This window comes from Glossina fuscipes, unplaced genomic scaffold (genome assembly GCF_014805625.2).
Source record: "Glossina fuscipes isolate IAEA_lab_2018 unplaced genomic scaffold, Yale_Gfus_2 26, whole genome shotgun sequence".
Classification (NCBI taxonomy): domain Eukaryota; kingdom Metazoa; phylum Arthropoda; class Insecta; order Diptera; family Glossinidae; genus Glossina; species Glossina fuscipes.
In genome coordinates this window covers 7,177,035-7,177,482 of record NW_023998421.1, presented here as the reverse complement: position 1 = coordinate 7,177,482, position 448 = coordinate 7,177,035, and positions in this window count along the sequence as shown.

Below are 448 nucleotides of genomic sequence, written 5' to 3'. Positions count from 1 at the left end.
TAACATTTCCAATATAATCCAATCGTAGGCTATCCATTAATCACGGGGAAGCTAACGTAGTACTGGTTATTATAATTTTTATTCCCGATCTTGGAAAATATTTTCGCAAATTCTTCTTCAATTCTGTACGACTTAGTTGATGGAAAAGTTAATGGAAGTGTTTACTGTTTAATGAGACTATTTTTCTCATTCTTCTCTCTCGAGAGGATTCGGAACGGAATTAAAATAATCTTTATTCTTATTTAATTTACAACCATAGCCGTATGATTAGCGGCCCAGAAAGTAGATCAAGACACCTCTCGATTACTTCTTCCGTCTGTTGTAGCAAGTCAATCTTTATTAACGAAGGAATTTTTTCTTAACAATCTGCAGGTTTTCTTATCGTAAGATTCCTATTATTATTATTATTATTATTATTATTAGAAATTTAGCCAGAGAATAAATTCTA